General features: G+C 39.4%; 1 pseudogene; it reads right to left on the bottom strand.

Moving 5' to 3' along the window:
- Positions 1–706: 706 nt before the first annotated feature.
- On the bottom strand, positions 707–25,749 carry LOC137096553 (uncharacterized; annotated as a pseudogene).

The raw sequence follows: 25,749 nt of genomic DNA, 5'->3' as shown, positions 1-25,749 counted from the left end.
GTGCAAGCCTGACAGTCAGTAAAATCCCATATGACCATATGTCTCTTTAGAATGGGTGAATTTGCCCTTTGACCATGAAAGGATGAAAGGTCAGAAAAGGAAGGTCAGATTGTGTCAGGAGATAATTGTAGAATATACAAATGAAAGAGGTACTCTTGGCCTTTTGGTATGGTGTGTATTGTGGTTGTATCTTACATTTATTTATTTATTTATCTTCCACCTCTTCTTGCTTGCCCTTTGACCTTTTCAGAAGCAAGATCCTGTCCTTTCAAATCTCATGGGGTAGTATCCTAGAAGGATGTCACTGACAAAGCTTGTGCTTAACTTGTGTTTCTGTGAAAATCACATTTATTAAACCTGCAGCATCATACTTTGGTTCTAGTTTAGTCCTAAAATCTAATGACACTGAAGTGTACATGTTTACAAATAATCAATCACACTGAACACACATTTATTTGCCATATTTATATCCCGCCCTCTTCAACCTGACGGGGGCTCAGGGCTGCTTACATGCGGCAATTCCATGCCATATTAAACAGAATGTCAATTAACATACACATTTAAATTAAAATTATAAAAAATAAAACATCTTAAAATTAACATTAAAACCATTAAAAAGCATCAATTGACGTTACAGAGGAAGACCCAACTGGATTTGGTTTATCTATACTGTATAGCCATTGCTCTGATTGGCTAGTTTTCCGCTTTAGTCTTTTTGCGGCCAAAGCCACTTCAAAGCTTTCACAAATGTCACTTGTTTCATCAGAAACATGATGGTAAAATTCGGTTTGTACCAATCCCTGTTGTAACATATATGTTTTTAAAAGTTTTTACTCAGAAAAACTCTGTAAAATTCTGCAATTTCCTCAACACTCAAGGTAGCTTTTTGGTCTTTTCCATCTCTGAGCTGTAGAACTTTGGCTTTCAACCTGGAGCAAATAAATTCTTCTTTTCCTTTTCTAAAGGCTATATTCTGGTTTGACCAGAACCGTTGATTCTACATCTGAGTTTCTTGTCTAAGTTTTCTTAGTTTTTGTTCCAAAGGGGATTCATGCTTAAGAATATAAAATATTACTGGTCGGAGGTTTGAACATCAATCAGAAGGACCAATCCCATCCTGGCAAGAATGTGAAGGAGGACAAAAAATCTGAAGTCCGGCTTTCTGACAGAGGGGGTCCAACACTTTTTCCTGGCCCTCTGGAGCCCGAGAAGCCCCTGGGGGATCAAGAGGAGGCAAAGCCACCAAGCAGTGGGGCCAGCGCCATGCAACTTCTGGAGTTTTGAGGAAAATGTGGCTCTCGTCCTCTCCTAAAATATGTCTGTTTAATCTTAAAATTAAAAATAGGTAACTCATGGGTCAGAATATGAAGTCATAGCATAGGATTCTGGATCTGAAATGATGTATGTGTTATCAGGTCTTACTATTATACCAATACGTGATTCCTGACATGCAAACATTTCTCATTTGTTGGCCTATACATCACTATGATTTGGGTTATGACCATCAAGAAACAAAAATGTGTTGTGTAGAACAAAGACTGTATACAAAGGCAAACTAAAAAAACAAGTTTGTTGTAATACCCTATAAGCAAAAGCATAATCTACTTCAAAGGTGTAGTTACCATAATTTCAGAATAGATGTGATATCAAGGTAATAACCAAATGATTATACTCATATTGTGGTGTCCTTTCGGTTTTGTGATGTTCTTTGGATGTTTCCCACTGAAGCATTTCCCAGTGTGATATTTACTTCATTTGGCAATTTAAAGAACAACATGCAATCTCAGACTGCAATCAAAAAGAAATTCACCATGAGCTTTTCAAATAAAAATAAACAAGGACACATGTATCCATGTTCTGTATTGTGGGGTTTTCTATCACTGGGAAGATCCCACAAGATTTCCCCCTTCCCTTTTGAACTACACACAGATAAATTCACTCAACCAAATTGCATGTCTCTAAAATGTGCACATAAATCTGCTGGCCAATAGCATAAGCACATTGAATGTTTATGGTTGAAAAATGCCTAGATATGCAGAAATTCTAGGTAAAATTCCTCTTCAACATTCCCAGATGGGATTTACTAAAATGTAATCTAATTGAAACTCTAGGGTTTTGACATAGAGACCCCAAGCCATTTACTCATAACTTACAGCATTGTTGACCAAGTAATACCGATCTTTAGATCCATAATTATGATAGCTTTTAACTTGGAATTACTGCTCCTGCATTTTGGGATATTTATTTATCGTGTCATCAGCAACCATTGTATTACAATTCTAACAGAGCAAAACAAACACAGAGATTAAAAAGAAAAAGAAAAAAAAGAAAAAAACCACACAGATTTTGTAAATTTGGTATTTGGTTAAATGTCCTTTGACCAGTATCTGGCCACTTGGAGTGCCTCTGGGGTTGCCGCAAGAAGGGGGACATGAGAGAAGCCTCCTCGCAGGATTGCAAGACATCCGGGCGTCCCCTGGGCAATGTCTTCATAGATGGCCGATTCTCTCAACCCAGAAGCAACCAGAGACAACTTGAAGCATTTTGGGGTGAGCATGCAGGAAATCTTACCATGAAGCTTTTTCCTCTCTACTTACTTTTGTTACAATGCACTAGCAGCCCATCTTCTGAACTGAGTCTGAACATGTCACTCTTTCAGCTATCTCAGAAAAAAGTTATCATAACATATATAATATCCAGAACATCCAATCTCAGTTTAAACATCTCCAGTGAAGAAGGATCCATCACCTTCCTATGAAGTCTGTTGCGGTACCAAACGGTGGAACTTCATATTTTTCTTTCTTGTGATTTAAATCAATGGATTTAGGTCTTTCATTCTGGAAGAACAGAAAACAAGCTATGTTTGCTATGACATGCACAGGCTTGGGAACCAATTTCCAATCAATGATTGTATTTCTGTAGGGGAGAAATACAATCATTGGGAGTAGGCAAAAGGCCACAGTGGGCAAGTTCAGAGCATCAGATGTGCAGATCAACCCCACTTTTTGGGATCTTCCCCCACTCTTTCAGACATCTCTCTCTCCTTTTCCTGCCTGGTCATTGGGGTGTTGGGAGATACATTACTCTTGCCAATATACATTACTCTTGCCAATAGTCTTATTGTTTGAACAGATTTCTTTTCTACTGGGACAAAAACTGCATGAACTTAGGCAGCAATTAGACCAAAGACTACATATGGTCAAAGGGCTAAAGATGGTCTGCCCCTGTTGAAGTTATATGGGTATTTATGTCACTCCAGTGGTATTTTCTGTACTGTTTGAAATGTAAACAAGCAGAGATGAACTTGATGATCTGACTGCCAAGCAGATCCTAATACAGTATCTGGATCAGAGAGTAAACACTTTTGATTTCAGTTTCTAATTACAATATTTTAGTGAGTGCTTCAGATGTATGTAGCTAAGATGGTGTTTGTGTTAATCTATCTCTTTATTGATAGCCTGTCTTTTCCCCATGTCTAGAATACAAGATAGATTATAATTAAAGAGAAACACATGAAAAATGACATGTAGTTTAAACATTCAGAAATCAAAATGACATTACAATATGACTGCCATAAACACAGAACCGAAACTCAGTTTCACCTACGTGCACCTGACAAAATATGTCCTGTTTGGGAATTTTCTAGGTCCTATATGTGATATTATGGTATACATTCACTCAAAGGTACCATCAAGTTGTGTTGGAGAATTTAGCTAATTCCTTTCAAGGCTCCCAAGGATAATTCCATGGTAATTTCCAGGGGAAACCACTCAGTTCTGTAGAGTTCATGATTATCCGTTTTCTGTTTCCATGGTAAATTCAATAACATATCCCCTTCTGGCATAGGGATCTCATTACAATTAAAACCATTTAAAACATTAAAAGCATAGAATAAAAATAGCACAATATATTAAAACAGAATGCCCTTTATGAGTAAAACAATCAGTCCCCAAACACATGTTGTAATAGGAAAGTCTTCACCTGGTGTTGAAAGACCAGCAAGAAGGGAGCCAGCTGTGTTTCCTAGAAAGAGCATCCCAGAGTCTGGGAACAGTCACAGAAGTGCTCTTTGGCATTTACACCAAAAGTGGATCTTACAGCTTGGGCTGGCTTATGTGGAAGTATACAGTCTCTCAAGTAGTCTGAATCTGAGCCATTTGAGACTAGTACACTGGAGGAAAGATGAAGACAAAAATTAGCATCTGAATGGTTCACCATTATATTTTTAAAATGTTGGTCCTAGCACAAGGAGGGGACAATATTTGGGCTTTGCTTAAGGCAGGAAGATGTCTTAAACCTGGCCTGTAGGTCTTCAGACTGATGCATGTATACTTCTGTGCATAATAGAACTATATGCATTTTCAGCATGTTTGTCACTAGTGAAATATATATTTGGTGCCTTACCAATCCCCATGTGTACTTGTTATTTAATCCTATAGGAGCGGTATGTATGATATCATGCAAAGGGTGTAATTTTTTACTTTGTTTTCCAGGTTGTGTGTTCATTGTGTTCTCTAAAGGATTTTTAGATCAAGTTGAAAGCCTAATTCTCTTCTTTGCATATCCCTCAATACTTTGCATTGTTTTTAAAAGGATTTGTACAGATTAAGTTGAATGTTTCATTTTGTTATTTGATCTTATATCTAATAGGCCCTTACCACTGTATAACAATTGATAAACAATGGGGAGTCATCCTGGGTTTATTCTGTGACAGATTTTTTTCTGCCAGTTGCACTGTTGTCCATTAAGATGGAATTATTATTTTTTTCTTGGTAAGGAAAAATGGTTATGATGAAGATATAAATATGCAATACATTAGCCTAACTGGATTCTAGAAAGAAAAACAAAGTAGACACACAGTCAACACTCTCAAAACTCCTGATTCCTAAAACATTAACATCACTAGATGTTTACTTCACATGTAGTTGCATTTGAAGACTGTTCAGAAGCTTCAAATGGTCCAATGGATGGCAGCCAGGTTTCTCACTGGAGCGGCATACAGGGAGCACACAACTCCTCTGTTACGCCAACTCCACTGGCTGCTAGTCTGCTTCTGAGAAGAATTCAAAGTTCTGGTTTTAGTCTATAAAGCCCTAAACAGTTCTGGCCCAGCTTACCTGTCGGAACGTATCTCCCTCTATAAACCATCAAGGAGGTTAAGATCTTCTGGAGAGGCCCTTCTCTTGGTCCCATCTGCTTCGTAAGTGTGGTTGGTGAGGACAAGACACAGGGCCTTCTCAGTGGTAGCTCCTTGGCTCTGGAACTCTCTCCCCAGTCAGATTAGATCAGCAGCCTCTTTCCTGGACTTTAGAAAGAGAACAAAGACATGGTTATGGAACCAAGCTTTTGACTAGTGAAGTAACGCAGTACAAGAAGCAAATATGGAATATGTGCAGTCAACATTTGTAATGGCCCGGTCTATGTACTTGGATTATGTAATTTTAATGTTTTTATTAGGTGTTTTAATTCTTATATCTCGTGTTTTAAATGTATTTTTATTGTATCATATGATGAATTGTGCCATTCATTTTATACTTCATTATGGTGTTGATTGTAATTTGGTGTATGTTTGTAAGGCCTTTAATTTTGCCACTACTTCTGTGTAAACCTCTTTGAGTCCCCTCAGGGGTGAGAAAAGTGGTATATAAATACTGTAAATAAATAAATAAATAAATAAATACATTCTACTGATTGGAAACTACTATGGAGAAGAAAAGGTAAATTAATGTGTTACTATCATTGATTAATTCAAAAATTAAGATATCATTGAAGAAGCATTACAGGCTGAATTGGGGGGGGGGGGAATAATGTTTTGTTGAAGGTAATACTTGAGAGGATTTCTTGAGTTTGAAAGGGAACTGATAAAGGATTAGAAAGTACCCTTTTATTATAAAAACTGTAGAACAGCAGAATGTATCCCTATATACTCATTAGTGGGAAACAAGAGGGGTGTCACAGCAGAATTCCAGTCATGTTTCAGACTGGGGAAAAATACAAAAAAGTGAAGGGAAAGCTTTGCTTTCTGAATATATGCCATTTACATCTGTGATTTGGAAATATTTGGTAAGAGAGAAATAGATTTCTTATAGAAAGAAAACATGTTTTATAGAAGTAATTATAGACACCTAACATGAGTTCAGATGAGCTCTGAAGAACATGCATAGATGTTTGAACATGCTTAGTGAAAGGGATTTGTGTGGGAGGATATTGCTTTTTGTGGTATTAGTGTGATCAGTAATGCAGTGCAGTGTGTCTGAGTGTGGTATAGCATACTTAGTTTCTATGAGTGACAAGCACAACTCAAATGGAAGATGTCTTTCTGCCTCCTGGGATAGTGCGTACTCTTCTCTCAGTACTTGCTGGCGCTCCCTGCCTCCATTTCAGTTCCTTTGGGGCCAGGTTCACCTCAGCTGAAGAATGACCTCTTCTGCTTCATTCCCTCCTTCTCTTCACCTACAGTCTTGAAGAAAAAATTAACACAGGCGAAAACACAAATAACAAAGGCATTGAAGCGAACATGGGGGAGTCTGTCACGGAAGAAGCTGTCAGGTATCTGAATCTGCCACGGCTGTCCCTGGAGGATGTGGGAATGGGAGATTTTTGATCTTTGGCGCCACAGGGTCAACGGGGAATTGCACAAACTTTAATTAGGAGACGCCTTTAGCATCTCATTGGAGATTATACAGGTGGGGAAATACTGAGTGTCTCTGGCAAGGCGGGGACGATAGAATCAGAAGTAATGGACTTAAATTGTCTGGCTAGCAAACCTTGTGAAAGGAAATCTTTGCTGGAAAGACACTGCAATAAAGAGATATCCCTGACAAGAATTTTATTACAAGCTGTTTAGGACTTTAAAGGTAATAATAAGAGTAGTAGTAGTAGTAGTAATAGTATTAGTAAATTGATTACCAGCCTTGCGTCGTGGCTTGAGACAGGGTACAATATGATAAAACAGAACAATATTAAAATATATATAACAAATATACATAGGTAAAATCCAGATTAAGTATTAGCAGCATAATAATTTCCGACTAGTTTCTTGTAGATATAAAAGAACATAAAGGACAAGATTAGATTTCTTATTGTGCACAAAATGAAAGTGTCCATGGAATGGAACAATTATTCTCTAGCAATTATTAACCTGTGGGTCCCCAGATATTTTGGCCTTCAACTCCCATGAGTCCTAACAGCTGGTAAACTGGCTGGGATTTCTGGGAGTTGTAGGCCAAAACACCTGGAGACCCACAGCTTGAAAACTATTGCTCTAGGGCCACCTTCATACAGGACTTGTCTATAGAAATAGTTCATATCTACTCTACATGCTAACCTCCAGCCATGGAGCTCCTTGCAAGTCACATATACTGAGATCAGAATGAGACACCCACATGATATGCAAGAAGTAGGGGGGTCACTCTATCTCTTCCTGGCTGATTTTCCAGGTGACACCCAAGCAGTGGCAGGAAAGCTCTATGGCTGGTGGGGAGCAGTGGTAGTGACACAGAGAACAAGGGGGCAGATTAGTGAGGTCAAAGCAGTCTTGGTCCAGCTGGACCAATGCCATACTGCTGTGGGCTGCTTCTGGATTTAGCAGCTGATGGAAATGACTCCAAAAGCCAGTGAACCATATTGCCCTCCTGATCATAGCAGAAGAGGACATAAAGAAACAATTATATCAAAAGCCACCAATAGAAACACTCCTGTTCTACTTGGAAGAGGTGCACTGAACATGTTCATTATTTAGCATTCTAGGGCAACAAGAATGATATCAGTCTTCAAACCAGACTAAAAAACAATTTTAAATGGGTCGGCTTTTTCTGAGTTGGCTCTAATGTGATGACTGATGAAAGAAACTGCTGCACAGTGTCAGGCTATTGGTCCATCTTGTCTAGCATCAAATGCTAGTCATTAACTAATTTCTCAGAGAAAAAGTCTTTCCAGGAGATCTTTCTAGCTGGAAATATCAGTGATAGCTGCAAGCTCTGAATCTACAAGATAGTACGTCCACAATGGGATTTTACAGGAGCTATTTCTGTTTTTATGGGAGCTATCAAAGGTGCTGAACCTGAAGTGTGGTTTGGCTGATATTGGAGTCACTGCTTCAATAGAAAATACTACTGATTGACCATTTGCACTTGGAACTTTCTACTAGGAATTTTGAGAAATGCTAAAAATGTTTCTCCAGTGTTAAAAGAACTTGTTTTCTTCTGCCCTGGAGACTAGGACAATGGAGACTAGAGCAATGGGTTCAAATTACAGGAAATGATATTCTGTCTGACATTAGGAAGAACTTTTTGACAGTAAGACCAGATCAACGGTGGAATTCACTGCCTTGGAGTGTGGTGGAAGCTCCTTCCTTGGAGGACCCCTGTATCCACAATATATATGTTCTTGGAATTACATAGATTAATGAAACACACAGATGATATCAAACCCTATTCTGGTGTAAACCTTCTGGTGTAAACATACCATAGAGTCACACTGGAGGACCTAGGACATGCCTAAAGAGGACATATATTGCCAGATGTGCATCAATGAAACTATGGGTACCAACCCTTCCGATTTGAGGTTTTAGTGTATTAAAATTTTTGAGAACTGAATAAGAGGAAAAATTAAAATTTTGCTATGTGCTCTGTAGTCTTCATGAAACTATCTTAGTTTTGGACTAAAATAAAAAAACAAAAACAAATGCAAAACCCAGACATGGTTGTTGATAATGATTAAATGACAGATGGGAAAAGGATATTTCCCATACCCACAAAAACAGGAGGATTTTTTTAAAAAAAAAATTAGACTCCCATCTTATGTCAATTCCCCACATGTTCAGGCCCATTAGTAGAAATGCAAGATTTACATATTAATGGGTTGGGACTAGTTCCTGTTCACCAGTGAGTTTCCAAGAGGAGTGGACAGCTGAATCTTGGTCTCCCAGAGTCCCAATCTAGCCCACTGGTCCACACGGGCTGGCTTATTTGCTATACTCCTTCCTCAAACAATATTTTCATGGAGAAAGTCATAGTTCTTTCATTTCATGTACCATTACTAGTTTATAATACTGGATTCTTCTCTTAATTTGATTTTTATGATTTAAAATTTATCATTGTTTCATATGCATCATTTTTTTTAGTGAAAGCTACTTTTAATCTGAGTTCTGTTATGAATTTAAATTATGCAGGTTTATCTGCTAACATTTTCAGAACTAAGTCTGCAATGACAAAAACCTACTCATTGCGAGAACATAACATGAACTTTGATTCCTTTTCTTTTCTTTAATTCATTTTAAAGAGTTCTGCACTTGAGCTAGAGGTCCCGTGTGATGCTGAGAGATAACAGATCAAGGATACATTATTGCATCTCTCCTGTGGAATATCTGACATTTTTCATACGGAAATTAAAGAACACTGTGTGCTCAAAGGGTATTTTCAAAGTCTGAGGAGTTTTTCATATTTCTGAACTAGCTGAACTACCTTCCTTTTATTGTTAGTGCAACTACAGCTAACCCAAAACCCAATTCATGTTTTGGAATTTGACAGTAAGCTTATATCTGGCTCTGATGTATACAAATCATTGTAATGGTTCCCACTGAACAAATATATCAACTGAAAAGATATATCTATAGTTCCACCTCTAATTCTTGTATGTGTCTATGAAGTTGGCATTCTTGTTGAATGTGAAAAGTTACATTTTAGAAGTAAAGTCCATTAGATTAAATGAAACAGGTGCCCTCAAAAGTGTATTAGTCTTCAATCTGTACTTAGTCTTTAGCCCAATACAATAATTTATAATCACAGAATCATAGAGTTGGAAGAGACCCTAATGGCCATCCAGTCTAATCTTATTTTGCCATGCAAGAACACACAATCAAAACACTCCCAACAAATGTATATTCAGTGCCAGTATAAAAACATCCAAAGAAGGAGACTTCACCATACTGCGAGGCAGCATATTCCCCTGTCAAGCAGCTCTTACTATCAGGAAGAACTTCAGGTGGGATTGTAGATGCTATGTAACTGCTGTGTAGAAAAGATTGTTTCACCATGTTTTGCTTGTTACCTCTCTGTGTCACAAGCAACAACTGTTGAAATTTCATATTCCACATAGTAATTAAAGACAAAGAACCCAGGATCCAACAGAGTGTATTCTGTGTTGTTGAAAGCTTTCATGGCCAGAATCACTGGGTTACTGTGAGTTTTCCAGGCTGTATGGCCATGTTCCAAAAGCATTATCTCCTGATGTTTCACCCACATATATGGCAGGCATCCTCAGAGGTTGTAAGGTCTGTTGGAAACTAGCCAAGTGAGGTTTATATATCGGTGGAATGTACCCGGTGGGAGAAAGAACTCTTGTCTGCTTGAGGCAAGTGTGAATGTTGCAATTGGCCACCTTGATTAACATTTAATGGTCTTGCAACTTCAAAGCCTGGCTGCTTCCTGCCTGGTGGAATCCTTTGTTGGGAGATGTTAGCTGGCCCTGATTGTTTCCTTTATGGAGAGAAGGCTTCTGAAACATGGCCATACAGCCCGGAAAACTCACAGAAACCAAGAGTATATTCTGTTAAATCATTGACTCAAGGACTTTATGACTATCTAAGTAAAACAAACAATTAAACAATGGGATTTACATCATAGTAGATACGTATATGTGAATGCTTTCATATAAGCAAAAAGAGAAACCATGGGCCTTCTGTGAAGTAAAGAACTTTGGACAATATATTAAGGCAGTTGTTTTTGTCAGATGCCAAGGAAACCCTGGAAACAGTATTTGCAAAGCTGCACATTTTATTACAAAGGAGGAAGGGCGAAAAAGCCTTCTTTCCTCTGTTACCACTTCCTTTTTTTCATTAGCCTCTAGATGCCAACCTCCAAATAACTTCTAAAGTAAAGAGCACATCAATATTGCAAGAGTTTCCAATACTAAAAGCTGATAAAGTTTATTGCACTTATAAAATAAATAGAAGGAAATGCTTTGGGTTTCCTATTTATAGACCTCCAGGGAGGTCTCAGGTATGATTTATTGCTTCAATTTTTACAATGTTATTTTCTCACTTACACACTCTTGTGCACAAATATATGAACATCTATATGTCATGCTTCTCCCACACTCTATTGCTTCTTCTTCTTTGCCTTCATCAGCCACATGATTCTCTTCCCAAAATGCAAAAATCATTCCCATCTGAAAACCTTTTCCAGTCGACACACCAAAAAATGGTGTGACTTCATTACTTGTTGAAGTCAGCAGATATTCAGAGCACTTGAACGGAGAGTAGAAAATCCTCAGCAATTCTTAATGCAAATGAAACAACTCTTTCTATTGCTCTCATCAACATATTCTAGATAAATATGGAGTTTAGCACAGCTATGTCTAGCCCTTCCTCCCTTGGGTACATCATTAATCACACACTGGCTTTCCATTTGTATTTTCCCCCTATTTCCTTACCAATTGGACCTTGCGTACTTGCTTATTTTCAGAAGCAATCTGTGGATGCTGGTTCTTCATCCTCCATATTAGGGAATATAGCAACCAGTGGTCATTTTCTTTTAAGCTTTGTGTGTTTTATTACTTTTTCTAATGGGTGTCTCCTAAAAGTAAACACTGTTTACCTTCAGGGGATAGAAGTAATCTGCCAGCAGAACCTGTTTCTATCAGATTTTTAAAAATACCCTTAAACTGCCTTATTGCACCCCTTATTGCACCCCTATGTAGCATTTTCAGGGTATCGAAGAAGTCCATTATAACCATCCCAGCTACATGTACTCAAACTGGGATGTAGGCCAGTTACCAGAAGTGTGGTCCTGTTATTCAGCAAAAGCAGTTGGTTAGAAAGCAAAAAATATATTGTAGTACAAGTTTTTGTGGGCCATATGCATGCATCGTTGTTAAGAAGAACATTAATGAGCCAATCGACTTGAGAAAAAGTTCATGCTGGAGAATAGTTCAGGAAATAAACATGGCACAAGACACAGTAGTGGGTTTTGGAGGATGCTAAAGATGTTTTCTGTCAATCTCTCAACCTTAGTAGTAATTCTTTTCACTCAGTAACCATATTTCTTGGTGGAAATAAGGACAGAAGGAAAGAAGAAGGTAGATAATTAGATTTGCAGGAGAATTTCCAAGAAACAAGCTCAGGAACAGCCATGGAAGCTGTCAATAGATGTGAAAGATGCACCCAATAAAGGGAATGTATCATCAAGGTATAAATAAATAAATAAATAAGTAAATAAATAAATAAATAGAATTGTAACATGCAGACAAAAAATGTATATGCCAAAAATATTGCATAGTGAACAAAATTCAGTATATCTAAGTTCCCAATCTACTGTCTATATTTTTCAAATTAATGCATGAAGTGGAATATGATTTCATTGCTGTTGTTATCAAATCACCTTTAACAAATGCTGACCCAATGAATGAAAGCCCCCCAAGAGCCTTGGTTATCAACAGTCCTGCATAGGTGAGCACCTTCTTTGTTGAGTTAAAGGAAGTCCTTTCTAATTGCAACATCCGCTTTGGCAAGCATTACCTCCTTTTCCAATGATTCAAGTCATCTCATGATGTGTTTGAAGTATGATGGCCTGAATTTAATCATTCTCTCTTGTGAGAGTTCAGACTTGATATTAATAAAGCCCTCTCTCTCTTTTTTTCATTTAACATCCTGTTTTTCCCTCTCAATGTAGGAAACAGCTTCAATTTTTGGACTTTTTAAAGGGCCTTGTCAGATGCAGTGAAGACTGCCTCTTCTCATTTCTGCATGTTCATAAGACTGAGTCCTGCAGAGTTCATCACATGACACAGGGCAACTTTCAGTGGGACATGGGACTCCATTTCACCAACATGCAGAAACGGAGCCCAGAAAGGCTTTGGAGGAGTTGGTGTTACCTGATTCCTCATTGAGGAATGCAAAGAGGAAGTGTGGAAAGGACGAGGAAAGGACAGGAAATCACATGGGATGGGAAGCTATACCAGAAGACAGGGAAAGCAGGTAGGGAACAAAGGAAGACAGTTCCCTCCATTTCCCCACTCTTTCCCCCTGCCAGTCTGATGAGCTCCTAAGGTTTGTGATTCAGATTTCTGTTGAAGAAATTAATATAAAATGTATCAATTGGGAGAAATGGTACATACAAATTATAATGAAGTGTTTGCAAAAATGGGTACACAGAATTATATAATGAATGCAAAAATGACTTCACTGTATGTAATTTTAGGTAAAGGTAAAGATTTTCCTATGACATTAAGTCTAGTTGTGTCCGACTCTGTGGGTTGGTGCTCATCTCCATTTCTAAGTTGAAGATCCGGTGTTGTCTGTAGACATCTTTAAGGTCATGTGGCCAGCATGACTGCATGGAGCTCCATTATCTTCCTGCCAGAGCGGTATCTATTGATCTACTCACATTTGCACGTTTTTGAATTGCTAGGTTGGCAGAAGCTGGGGCTACCACTCCCACATTTAACTGGTGATCTTTTGCTCAGCAAGTTCAACAGCTCAGCAGTTTAACCCACTGTGCTACTGGGGGCACCAATATAATTTTAGTAAATATAAATATGCATGTGAATGTTCATGTGGACTTCAAAAGCTGAAAATCAAAATTTCCCACCTTAAACATTACTAAGTTGCATTTAGACGCAAGCAAGATATAAATTAATTTCTTACATAAATAAATATTACTGTTCGTCATCATTTAACATCTCAGTAGGAAGTAAGCATAATTAAGCTATTCTGGATACAAACCAGTTTCCAATTTTCTCATGAACTTATGAACTCAAGAATTTTAATAAAGTATCCCACCCCTCAGTCCTTATGTATTATCTCACAAGATTTTACACACCCCTTTCAAGCTTTTTTGTTCTCTTTACTATGTTCTGTTATCACTCTTATCCTCATCATCTTGTAATCACTGGGGAAGAAAGTACATGATAATTAATGATAGCCCCCCCCCCCCCCCCCCCGCTTCTCAATTCTGCAAACTATATTCCACCTTAGGAAGAATTTCCTGATTGTAAGAGCTGTTCAGCAGTGGAATATGCTGCCGTGGAGCCTGGTAGGGTCTTCTTCTCTGGAGGTTTTTAAGCAGAAGGTGGATGGCTATAAAGACACGTGGATGGCAATACGATCAATACCACCATCTGACATCAATATACAATTCACACCACTGTGGCACCAATATAAATGTTATGAGAATTCACACCACTCTATATAACGCTATGAGGGGATGACTCTCTAATTAACCTTCCGCTGCCACCATAATAAATGTACAGGAACACTCTAGCTGCTTTAAAATATTAAAAATGCTTTTTAAGACCACCAAGCACTGTGTCTTATTTGTTTAAAGGAAAACAGGTGAGGTTGTTGGAAAAGAACTATAGCCACAAAGGCACACTGGACTCAGGCTTTTTGAGTTTTAAAATAAACAAGGAAAGTTTATTGATGAAAATACAGAGAAAGTAAATGCTGTTTAATAAGCTTGGCTGTTACAGAGAAAATGTTCTTGTCTTTAAAGCGTAATGGTTATATGTAAATGGTTCTTTCTTTGGTACAATACAGAGATTTTCTTCTCTTTAAAACCAACTGCACTTGACAGGAGCTGAATCTCTGTCAAGATACATCTGTAGCTTAGCTACCCTCAACTGTGGCCTAGCTAACTACACTCCAGCTATCTCTCCCTGATAGCTGTACCAGTTTGCTACAGCTTCTATTCGCTGGCAAACCTAAGGCAAACTTCCTTCTCTAAACTAATCTCAAAACACGAACTCCTAAACTGCCTTCCTACTCTAATCGCTAACAACAACAGACTGACTGAAAAAGCCTCTTCTTTCCCTCCAAACCTTTCTAAACTCCGCCCCCTTTTCTAAACCAATCCTGGCTGTTCTAATGCTAACTCAGGCCTAGGACACTCCCCCCCTCTAAAATGGTGTTTTCCCTGAACTAAAATGGCTACTGCTGCCCTCTGCCAGGCCTTCTAAAGCTGCAACTAACTGGCCTGCTTCTCCTAGGCCCTGCCACCCAGTCTGGAAAGGTAAGAGATCTTTACAATGGCCATCTGTCATTGTATTTCCTGCATGGCTGGGGTTTGGACTGGATGGCTCTTGTGGTCTCTTCCAACACTATGATTCTATGATATAGTTTACTATTCAATTTCTCTTCAGATTAGGTCACGTAATGCAATACACAAAATTGAGTGCTTTCACTAAAACTGGGAAAGATGTGGTCTAGCTCATATTTTTGGACAGTAATTCCCAGCAGCCGTACCCAGCATAGACATATTTTCAACCCTTGCTTTAGTACAATCACTGTTATGCGTTCTAACTAGACTTGTATTGCATCAAGGATTGCTCATTTTTAGGTTCTATAATCAGTTTCTTGAGTTGTATACACTCTGCATTATGGTTAATATGCATTTCAGGGTGCATAAGACATATTTCCTATTGGAAAATATCGATGTGTCATAATAATAGAATTGTAGAATTGAAAGAAACCACAAGGTCTATCCAGTCCAAGCCCCAGCCATGCAGGAAAATACAATCAAAGCACTTCTGACAGATGCCCATCCAGCTCTGCTTAAAAATCTCTAGAGGAGGTGACTCCATTACTCTCCAAAGCAATGTATTTCACTGTGGAAGAAGTCTTACCATCAAGAAGTCCTTCCTAGTGTTTAGGTGGAATCCCTTTTCCAATATAATGGGGATGCTTCAACACAAAAAGGGTAGAATAGAAATAGAATAATATTATAGTTTGCAATGTCAAAATTCATATGGTGAAGACACATTTTGCTTCCCACTTTCAGGAACAGGTCATTTGAAAAATGAAGTTGAGGTTCAATAGGTTTTCAGCAGTTTCTCACTCTTTTACACTTTTTTGGTGTGGGATCTGCTTGAGACAGAGGTTTATAACATAATAGAATTAGTGCAATTTGACTCCAGTTTAACTGCCATGGCTCAAAGCTATGGGATCATGGGAGCTGTATTTTTACAAGGTCAAGCTACAATACACATGATTCCATCGCACTTTTTTGTGTCAGAAGCGACTTGAGAAACTGCAAGTTGCTTTTGGTGTGAGAGAATTGGCCATCTGCAAGGACGTTGCCCAGGAGATGTCCAGGTGTTTTGATGTTTTACCATCTTTGTGGGAGGCTTCTCTCATGTCCCCGCATGGGGAGCTGGAGCTGACAGAGGGAGCTCATCTGTGCTCTCCCCAGATTTGAACCTCTGACTTGTTGGTCTTCAGTCCTTCCAGCACAAGGGTTTAACCCATTGCACCACCAGGGGCTCCTATTCCATAGCACTGATCCATGACAGTTAAAGTGGAGTAAAACTACATTAATTCTACAATGTAGATGTACTCATAGTTTCTCTTTCAACAAGAAAGTATGTACAATATTTCAAAGCCATATTACATGTCTGTTATTATGGAATTGAAAAGCTATAAAATATCCCTGCCTTTCCTCCTTGTTTAGTGAAACGTTTGTCTGACAGGGCTTCAATTTTTCTTGTCAGGAGTCCTGGCCTGATGTTACCTTTTTGACCCTCTCCAGCAAGAAAAAAAAAGAACTTCAACTAGATATTTGAAGCAAAAGCTAGATGCTGTCATGCAGGATGACAAAAATATTCAGGGTGTGCAGCTAAGTGGAAAGTGGACTGCCTCATTAACAGTAGTGTGCTGCTGTGTTTCTTCAAGTCTTTTATGACTTAAGGCAACCCTGAGTTGGAGCTAGTATGAGCTTTTCTTGACAAAATTTGTTCAAAGGGGGATTGTCTTTGCCCTTCTCTGAGACTGAAGAAATCTGGCTTGCCCAAGTTCACACAGTGGGTTTCCATGGCTGAGTGGGAATTTGAACCTCGGTCTTCAGAGTCACAGCCCAACATTCAAAGCACTATAGCATACTAACTCTCATAGTAGTGCATACTGACAAATACAGGTGAAAGGAATGTGACAAGAGTTGGTCCACATCCCAATTGTATATTGAAATCCAAGAACTGCAGAGTTTTGTCATATGAACAAACATTCCTGCACCCTCCTCTTTAATTCCCCTTGAAGACAACTTCGACTTGAAACAACATTGCATTAATAACTTCCAAAGATGAACTCAGGTCTGCTTTTGTCAGTAAACTAATTTGTGTACCTTGATTGTACATTTCCACACAAATATGTATATATAACAACATTCAATTCTTTCCTCTGTGAAGTGATGGATTCATTGCACTCCTTACATTAGAACTTAAGTAGGTCCAGTTTGAAATATCCATGAGCCATGAAACTAAGGCCCATCTACACTGCCATATATGGTAATCCACTTGGAAATGTATTAGAGTGGTCAGTGTAGAATCATGTAATGTAGATTGAACCACATTGAACCAGATTATAGGAGTCCACACTACAATATAATCCAGTTCAGTGCAAAGTATATGGCATTGAACTGCATTATAGGTTCAATGCATTATGTGAGTCTACACTGAGCATGTGATACCATTTCAATTGCATTATATGGCAGTATAGATGGGGCTCAAGTCCATGACTGTAGACTGGCCACAATCTGTTAGCTAACCAATCTCACTGGGCCTGTTGTGATGATAAACCCAGTTTTGAACTCTTTGGATTAAAAGGAACATAACAACACAGGTCTAAATTCAACTACTTGTATCAGCTAGAGAATGGTCATCTCATCAATTGTTTAATGATAAATCAACTCTTTGGTTAATACTATCAATTCAATGGGTCTGTTCTAGTTAGACTAGCAATTATATTTAGGCTCTGATAAAGAAATAGATAACACAACTTGAAATGCAAAGCATTGGTGCAAAGTGTACATGCTGGTAATCTTAGTAGTATGTACCAAGATGATTATCCTAATAGTTTGCGGCCATGTTATAGCTCTGAGTTACATTGAAACAGAAAATGGTCCTCAGCACTCGAAAATAACCTGAAGTCTATAGTGTGAATGGGGGCATGACCACTCAGAAGGGAAGACTGGTGAGAGAAGGTGTGCTTTAGACAGGCACCGAAATAGGTTTTCCTGCCTTTCTTAGTTCTGAAAGTGCTGGCACACTGTGCAGATACCCAGCTGATAATGATGTGCTACAGGGACTGAATATAAACTCTGGGGATACTGTGAATAGAGTACGGCCCTTCAGCCTACTGCCTGAAATGCTGCCAATCTTTTCCCCAACTTTCAACTATGTTCACAACAACATGGAGAGATAAAGTTCAGAGTCTCATTTCATTTCAACACCAATTTTATTACTAAAGTGCCAAGGATAAGAAAAGACCAATTTGTAGTTTTATTGATTGGAGTAAAGGTCAGGGGCAAATGCATAGGTCATAGCGTTTCCTCGGAATAGACATGGGACCATGCAGCACTTCAGCTTCATCCTATGCAAAATCATAGCTAAAAAGCTCCCTTTAATGAAGCATTGCATATATTTGTTAAAATAAAGATCTATTTATGGATTAAAAATCATTGTGCCCTTAGATGTGGAGCAAAATTATGTTAAAATTAGGTTCCTACTAGTTTGGACATTTTGAGTGTTTGTGCTGAGGAAGATGAATAAGACATCAGAAATAAAGTCTTCTTTGTTTACTCATTCAAGGTCTTCTGCACCCCTGACTCTCAATTAGTGAACATAAATATATTTACTTGAATACCTTTGGTGGTGAGTTCTCTTTCTTTCTGAATAACTGGTAAACCCAAGGGGAAAGAATATATGTGGTAAAACTGATCCTGCCAAATATTGTTTAAAATGGTCAGACCACACCTGGAATACTGTGTCTTATTTTGGGCACCGCAATTGAAGGGAGATGTTAGATGGAATGTGCCCAGAGGAGGGCAATTAAAATGACAAAGGGTCTGGAGAACAAGCCCTATGAGGAGCAGCTTAAAGAGCTGGGCATGTTTAGCCTTCAGAAGAGAAGGCTGAGAGGAGACATGATAGCCATGTATAAATATATGAGGGGAAGTCATAGGGAGGAGGGAGCAAGCTTGTTTTCTGCTGCCCTGGAGACTAGGACATGGAACAATGGCTTCGAATTATAGAATCATAGAATCATAGAATCAAAGAGTTGGAAGAGACCTCATGGGCCATCCAGTCCAACCCCCTGCCAAGAAGCAGGAATATTGCATTCAAATCACCCCTGACAAATGGCCATCCAGCCTCTGTTTAAAAGCTTCTAAAGAAGGAGCCTCCACCACACTCCGGGGCAGAGAGTTCCACTGCTGAACGGCTCTCACAGTCAGGAAGTTCTTCCTAATGTTCAGATGGAATCTCCTCTCTTGTAGTTTGAAGCCATTGTTCCGCGTCCTAGTCTCCAAGGAAGCAGAATTACAGGAAAGGAGATTCCACCTGAACATTAGGAAGAACTTCCTGTTCAGCAGTGGAACTCTTTGCCCAGCTCTGTGTGGTGGAGGTTCCTTCTTTGGAGGCTTTTAAATAGAGGCTGGATGGTCCTCTGTCAGGGTGCTTTGAATGCAGTTTTCCTGCTTCTTGGAAGTGGGTTGGACTGGATGGCCCACGAGGTATTTTCCAACTCTATTCCAATTCTATGATTTTATGCTTCTATGGTTCTGTTTTTATGGACACTGTACATATTTGTACACATTTTCTGCATATATTCCTTGTGATGTATGCATGTTCTAATATATGCAATTATTTGCGTATTAATATTAATATATCCAATTATTTCTTATTCCGAGTACTAACCAGGCCTGATCCTGCTTAGCAGACACATGATAAGAACAAAAATGGACAATTTCAACAACCCTGACATTCTTTTCTGTCCCTATTGATAACTGCAATTAATGTGTTCCTGACCAGGAAATTAGTTTTAAAAAATCCCCACCTGGCTTTGGCTGGTACATTGAAAAAAAGCAGAAATTATTTGAACTCATATCCAAACACAGAAGGAAAAACATTTTAAGTTTCCAAAGGATTTGACACGTGAGTTATGTATAAATAATTAGATGCTGATTCTCTGTTCTTCGGTGTTTACCGATTTCCAATCTCAAATGAGAAATCCAGGTCTGACTGAGATTACTATTTATTATAAAAAGACCAGGATAAAGTGTGAGCAGCTAATCTCCATGTATAATTCCAAATATAGGACTGAATCTAGTGCTGACATAAAGCTTTTACCACTCCCAGTTGCACAGATGATTGCAAATTTTCCATGCTTGTGTAAAGATACAGCCCAAACGTTCTTGTGCTTACTTTTGGCATTGCATTTGTTGCCAAAAGCAAGGACCATGTGTCGCCAAAGCAGGAACAACCCACTTTGCTGGCTGGATGCCTTCTCCTTCCTGTCAATGCTGTCTGAATATTGCGTAAATATAGCACTGGAGGCCTAAATGCTCAAAGGCACTAGGCACTGCCTGATCTTAGTATCTAAGCAGCATCAACACTAATTACTACTTGAATGGAAGACCGCCAATGAATACCACGTGCTGTAGGTTACATTTCAGAGGAAGGAAAGTATCCCTTGCATGCATACCCCAACCCTGTGAAATTTATAGCATCACCATAAGTTGTGAAGACACACACATGAAGAGAGCAGTGTGTTTTTTCTGATCCAGTAGCATCCAGTTGAATCTGAGCCTCATTCATTTCTTCACTACTTCACCCAGACTATCCAATGGAAACCTCTCTGAGATTGCCACTTTGACTTGGTTTCATATTAAAACAAATATTATCTCTTGGTGGCACCTGCTAGATACACTAACTCTACACTAACTCTTAGAGGAGGGGTGTGTGTGTGTGTGTGTGTGTGAGAGAGAGAGACTCAAATCTCTCTCTCTAAATCAGGGATCCTCAAACTAAGGCCTGGGGGCCAGATACGGCCCTCCAAGGTCATTTACCCGGCCCTCGCTCAGGGTCAACCTAAGTCTGAAACTACTTGAAAGCACACAACAACAACAATCCTATCTCATCAGCCAAAAGCAGGCCCACACTTCCCACTGAAATACTAATAAGTTTATGTTTGTTAAGATTGTTCATCATTTTAATTATTATATTGTTTTAAGTGTTTTTGAACTACAAATAAGATATGTGCAGTGTGCATAAGAATTTATTCATGTTTTTTTTCAAATTATAATCTGGCCCTCCAACAGTTTGAGGGACTGTGACCTCTGTGTAAAATGTTTGAGGATCCCTGCTCTAAATCCTACTATTAGTCCTAACTACAGTAGAGCCACTAAATGAGTTGAAGTTATCCACTACTTGAGTCACCATTAAAGAACTTATTCAGTTGATACGTTCTACTTGGAATTAACCACCAATATTCCATGATTGAGTTTCCTTCTGAGCAATAACCTAGCTGTGTTACTCCTCAACTGTAGTAGATGCTTTGGTGTTTACCTCCCTGTATTTTGGCTTTTGCCCCTTTATTTATTTATTATTTATTACTGTGCTTATATACCGCCGTTTCTCAGCCTAAATCGGCGACTCAACGCGGTTTACAACACAACAACAAGCAGCAATATTCCATTAAAAAGCATAAAAACACATACACAATACACAATATTATTGGGCCACCAATAATAATCCAATGCATCTCTTAATTGTAGTCGCAATCCAATTTCGTCGTCTGTGATTAACCAATCCTTGTTCATCAGTTTCGTTGCACCAGATTAATCGAATGCTTGTTTAAACATCCATGTCTTCAACCTTTTTCGAAATACCATCAGCGAAGGGTCTTCATGCTATTCCTTTGTCTTCATGCTATTCCTTGTTCCTGCCAGTGCCTGAATATGGACATATACTTGAGTGAACCCAGTTCATTCTTGAAAATATTTATCTTTTATAGGTTGGATTTATGGCTATTTTATCACTCTTTCCTGATTGTGCCCTTGAGTCTCAAACTCTGGATTCAAATGTCTTCTAACTCTGCAGGTCACGATTGCCTGGCTTCCTTTGTTCCTTGGATACCATCATTCTCCACAGCTCTGATCTTGACACATCTAAGAGATAAGGTCACAACAGTCCTACTTATATTTGCCTGATCTTGACACATTCAATACAACAAGTGTTAAAATTTAATTTGGGCCTTGTCATATTTTGTCCCCAGAATTCCACCATGAACTGGAATGTGGGGTTTGGAATAAGTTTGCATAGCTCTAAACATGTCCTGGTCTGCTTGTGTTTAAAATCTAAATAGTGCTAGCGTATAGTCGAAGGCTTTCATGGCTGGAATCACTAGGTTCTTGTGGGTTTTTTCGGGCTATATGGCCATGTTCTAGAGGCATTTCTCCTGACGTTTCGCCTGCATCTATGGCAAGCATCCTCATCTCTGAGGATGCTTGCCATAGATGCAGGCGAAACGTCAGGAGAAATGCCTCTAGAACATGGCCATATAGCCCGAGAAAACCCACAAGAACTTAGTGCTAGCATATGTCTGTGCAGGGTGAAGGTATATGTGTATTGTGTGTGTGTGTGAAAGGCATACTGCATTTATAATATTCAGTAAATTGAAACAAGTGATTTAATATATGTCAGCATTAAATTCACTTTGTCTTCCTATTTCTCTCTCTGCCTTATCAGAAAATGAGCCAAAATATTTTTTTATTTTGTTCTCAGAAGAGATAAGTAATACCGTCATTGTAATGACTTGAAGAAAATAGTTCAGCAATTACAATATGTTCATTCTTTGCAAATTCCTAGTCATAGGTGGGGAAAGCCTTCTAATAGCACTGTGAACAATTGCGGATAGTGGAAAAATAGAATTGCTAACTCTCGAAGGTTTGCATTGCTCAGAGATATTTCATTATAAGATAATTAATGGTTTTGCTGATTTCCATATGCACGCTTGGAAATCACTACTGTATTAAGATATTAATTGGAAGTGGTAAAGAATAGTTTCCTGATCCGTCAAAGTCATGGGATTGCTCAGTAGATGCTTGAATGACGAGGGCCTCTTGGGACACCAGGATCAATCTGATATGAGTTCAGACCTCAGTAAGAATGGTGATCGTAGAAGACATATTTTAACACTAGATAGGATAGCTTCATATTTTGCTTTTGGTACTCAGTGCTTGAATGAAAGCAAGACAAGCACTGATGTTCAGTGGCATGCTCATATTAAATATACATGATGTAACTAAGACTCTATGGAGCCGCAGTGGTGCAATGGGTTAAACCCTTGTGCTCGCTGAACTGCTGACCTGAAGGTTGGCTATTCAAATCTGTGAGACGGGGTGAGCTCCTGTCTGTCAACCCCAGCTTCCCATGCAGGGACATGAGAGAAGCCTCCCACAGGATGGTAACACATCCGGACATCCCCTGAGCTAGTCTCTGCAGATAGCAAATTCTCTCACACCAGAAGTGACTTGCAGTTTCTCAAGTTGCTTCTGTCATGATAAAAAAAGAAGAAGTAAGACTCTGGTGGACACGAGGTTTTTAATCAGAATGTTCATATTAACTTTGTATAACAAATATATAAAATATCATATAGGTGATTGAATGGAATATGGAGCTTGCAAGCAGCAATGGCTGGCATTTTTCAGCTGACACAATTTTTAGATGTATTTTCTTGCTTAATAGCCATGCTTATTAGATTGCAATCTTGTAATTAACTAATGGCTTTGAGTGATAAACATTTACAGACTGACATCAGGCAGCAGCAACTAAAACATCATCAACATTTATGTGCAGTAGGGAATGATCCAGCGGTCAAGTTCTGGGAATGCAAGGCTAGAGTGATTTAAAAAGCTGAGGGAAGATGAGGAAAATCTATTGGTCATTCTACATGAGCAAGAAGTGTGCCATCAGCCGGTTATTCCAGCATCCTCCAATATCATCAGCCCAATTGGCTAGGGAACAACCTTGCTATGGGAGACAGCTAGGCTCCTATGTTATTCTTCATTAAGGTGAACAGATAGAGGAGGAAGAGGAATACAGAGCCTAATTATTATAGAAATAATAAAAATCTTCAAAATAACAGGGCGAATCAAAGTCCTCTTGTCACTTAAAAAACCAGGATTGGATAAGAAACTATGTCGGGCCTTCAGAGAAAAATTGAACTAAATTAATACACATGAAAATATTGTTCATGTGTATTACTGATTACTGATATAGATGATGATATCTAGTAGCTGTTTTAAATAAATGTGTGTAGTATCTGATGGAATCAGTGCATCTTCTTGGGTGCCTTCATGTTCCAAAAACGTGGCTTTTCACTACACAGGTAGCTACTTTATACCAGATAAAATAATGAATTACAAGTTTTGTAGATCAGCATATACATGTTAGAATGTCACAAACAAAAATCCCTATTATATTGAGTTTCAAGTTGGAGAAAGAAAGACAGGTGTCATGATTATGAAATTTGATGAAATTATTTCCATTAACTTAGAATCATAGAATCATAGAGTTGGAAGAGGCCTTGTGGGCCATCCAGTCCAACCCCCTGCCAAGAAGCAGGAAAATCGCATTCAAAGCAAACTTAGTATCAACCTAAAAGACTATTTGTCCATCTAGTGCTTACCTCAGGCCCTCCTCATTTTTCCTGTCCACCTGGCATAAGGACATGGAGGCCCACCACATCCTTATGCAGAAAGGTGGGAGGAAGGCACACAACAGCTGAGAGCCCTCTGGAGCATTCTCAGCCACCACACCTCACCCTCTTCCTGGCGTAAAGATGGTGCGAGCAGCCCTGTCCTTATGCTGAGAGAATGGCCTGAGGAAGGCACACAGTGGCTGGGAGCCTGCTGGAGTGCTTTCAGCTATCGCCTATCTCACCCTCTGCCCAACATAATGCTGAGAGGACAGCCCAAAGATTGAGGCAAAAGAATTGGGGCAGTCGCCGCATGTCTTGTTTTCCTCCTGGCATAAGGATGGGGTCAGTAGCCCCATCCTTATGCTAGGAGGACAACATGAGGATGACCTGGGTCATACCCTGTCCTGCCCACTCCCAGCCCCACTCTCTCACAAGCCCTGTGCCTCCTGGTCCATCACATCCAGCATGTGCCCGGCCACCCTCCCTCCTGGCCCAGCCCTCTCGGTCAGACTCAAAATGTAGGCAAAAAAGTTTGCCCATGCCTGATCTAGGCAATGCTGCAAACTGTAATTTTTCTTCGTGGTCTCTGCGAATGCACTGTTGTGGAGAGACTGCGCCTGCGCGGGCTCCAACGGAAACTTCTACAGTTTAAACTTTTCAAGTTTTGGCGGTAACCCCGCTCAGCCCCGGCAGGGGATAAAAGGGTGCCCCGCGCATACCGACACAATTCCTTTTTTTCCGCTGCACGGCTCGCTTCGATACTTCTACTGGATTGAGATTCTACAGCGATTTGAATAAAGCTTCTTTGAGTTGTTCGACAATATTATGTCAACAACTCGCTTCAAAAGATGCGCGAATTGTCCGAGGAAGATCCCTGATTCGGACAAGCACGCTCTTTGCCTTTTGTGTCTCGGTGAGGCACATATCACCTCTTCGTGTCGTCATTGTCAATCGTTGATGGCACAGTCCCGTAAGAACCGGGTTCATTGGCTTCAATACCTCTTGTACCAGCAGACGTTGGCTCTGGTACCTTCAACATCGACATCGGCGTCGACGTCAGCCGTGGTATCCAGGCCATCGACATCTACATCGACGTCGAAGGAGGCATCGACATCAAAATCCGTCGATCCCTCGACTGAGGCCGAGCCTCGCCAGACAAGGGCGAAAAAGGTGGCACAGAAAAGACCGAGAGCAGCTATGTCGACAGCCTCTAAGGCCTCGGTGTCGACAGCTTCTAAGGCCGCAAAGCCTACGAAGCAGAAGGCTCCATGCACGGTCAT

This window comes from Anolis sagrei, chromosome 3 (genome assembly GCF_037176765.1).
Source record: "Anolis sagrei isolate rAnoSag1 chromosome 3, rAnoSag1.mat, whole genome shotgun sequence".
Taxonomy (NCBI): Eukaryota; Metazoa; Chordata; class Lepidosauria; order Squamata; family Dactyloidae; genus Anolis; species Anolis sagrei.
This window is presented reverse-complemented; position numbering and strand designations above follow the sequence as displayed.